Source organism: Chiloscyllium plagiosum, chromosome 4, assembly GCF_004010195.1.
Source record: "Chiloscyllium plagiosum isolate BGI_BamShark_2017 chromosome 4, ASM401019v2, whole genome shotgun sequence".
Lineage (NCBI taxonomy): Eukaryota > Metazoa > Chordata > Chondrichthyes > Orectolobiformes > Hemiscylliidae > Chiloscyllium > Chiloscyllium plagiosum.
In genome coordinates, this window is record NC_057713.1 from 122157523 (window position 1) to 122159412 (window position 1890).

At 42.8% G+C, this 1890-nt stretch overlaps 1 protein-coding gene across 2 annotated transcripts in view; it reads left to right on the forward strand.

Annotated features, from left to right (window-relative positions):
* The window catches only part of tpd52 (tumor protein D52), a 150257-nt gene that overhangs the window by 68574 nt on the left and 79793 nt on the right, over positions 1 to 1890 (forward strand). The gene's annotated exons all lie outside the window — the stretch shown is intronic.

A 1890-nucleotide genomic window follows, 5' to 3' on the forward strand; every position in this document is an offset into this window, starting at 1 on the left:
CCCCCCACAGCTCCATCCCCAAACTTCTCAGCCATAAATACATAAATTGTTTGCTCAAAAAAATCCTTTACGCGCTTTTTACACAGTCAAGCCTATGAAGACTGATTTAACTCAATTTTTGCTGAGCTGTCATTTGAACAGACTACTTCCAAAAGATCTGAAAATGTGTTGCTGGAAAAGCGCAGCAGGTCAGGCAGCATCCAAGGAACAGGAGAATCGACGTTTCGGGCATGAGCCCTTCTTCAGGCTAATGCCCGAAACGTCGATTCTCCTGCTCCTTGGATGCTGCCTGACCTGCTGCGCTTTTCCAGCAACACATTTTCTGTTCTGATCTCCAGCATTTGCAGTCCTCACTTTCTCCTACTTCCAGAAGATGTCATTGAACCACCTGTGCTTGCTGAAGTCATGTCACTGTCCAGTAAATGGCTTCCCAAGCTCCATTTCTAGAACATGAAGTCAGCATTCCCATGCCAAGCATTGAGAGCATGGTGACCTTGAAACCCAATTGTTTTATACAGGATTCAAGGCATATTGTTTATCTCTGTCTTCTGGGATTTTTTTAATATCCCTTTTCCCACAGAGCAAGTAATTTGAATTGAGTAGTTCTGCTAGATTTCTGCTATAGTTTGTCTTTGAGCCATTTTGCACCTTTCAGATCAATGAATGTCCAAGTAACAATTCCCATTAAGTCTTATTTAAACTGCTTTTACCCAGAGTGCATAGCTTATGAGAACTATAATTAAGTATAACAATGAAATTAAAGTGCACAGTCAGCGACAGTATTTGGGTTAATTTATCAAGAAAACACAATACAGAGAATTCTTAGGATACTTAAACTGTGTTGGATGGATTAATTGATTACAACTTGTTATTTACTCATGACCTTTCAAATTTAGCCTTGCTGTCTGTTACTGCCTAATTTAACCTTTCTCAGCGAATACTTACTCTGTTGACCTTTTACAGTTTAAGACATTGGTGCCCTGTAATCTCCAGTGTGAACATTTGAGCCGTTGACCTTGCAGCTAGGACAACTGAATCACATCTCATGAAGTATGGCAAGAATTACATTGATAAGGGGAAGAAAGTTAATTGCACTCTTTAGATGTAGTTGACCTTGACCAACTTTGTAATGTCAGAAAGAAATTAACACATAGCTGCTGTTTGAATCATCAACTACTACTTCGTGCATTTGGAAAAGCATGTCCTAGTTGGGACAGTCAGCATAGCTTTGTGTGGGGCAGGTCATGTCTTACTAACTTGATTGAATTTTTCAAGGAGGTGACAAAGGTGGTCGATGAGGGTAAGTCAGTGAATGTCGTCTAGTAAGCCTTGGAAAGGCTTTCGACAAAAACCCTCATGGTAGGCTCATCCACAGGATTAAGATGCATGGGATCCATGGTGACTTGGCTGCTAGGATTCAGAATTGGCTTGCCCATAGAAGTGTGGCTTGCCCATAGTAGTGGTGGAAGGGTGTTTTACTGGCTGGAGGTCCATGACTATTGGTGTTCCACAGAGATCTGAATTGGGATGCTTGCTGTGCTTTGGGAGATCAAATGGTAGGGAAAAGTATACAGTGAATGGCAAGACACGAACAGGTTTGATGTACACAGGGATCTTTGTGTTCAAGGTGATAGAGAAGGCATATGGCATGCTTGCCTTTATTGGGTGGGGAATTGAGTAGAAGAGCTGAAAATGTGTTGCTGGAAAAGCGCAGCAGGTCAGGCAGCATCCAAGGAGCAGGAGAATCGATGTTTTGGGCATGAGCCCTTCTTCAGGAATGAGGAAAGTGTGCCAAGCAGGCTAAGATAAAAGGTAGGGAGGAGGGACTTGGGAGAGGGGCGTTGGAAATGCGATAGGTGGAAGGAGGTTAAGGTGAGGGTGATAGGCCGG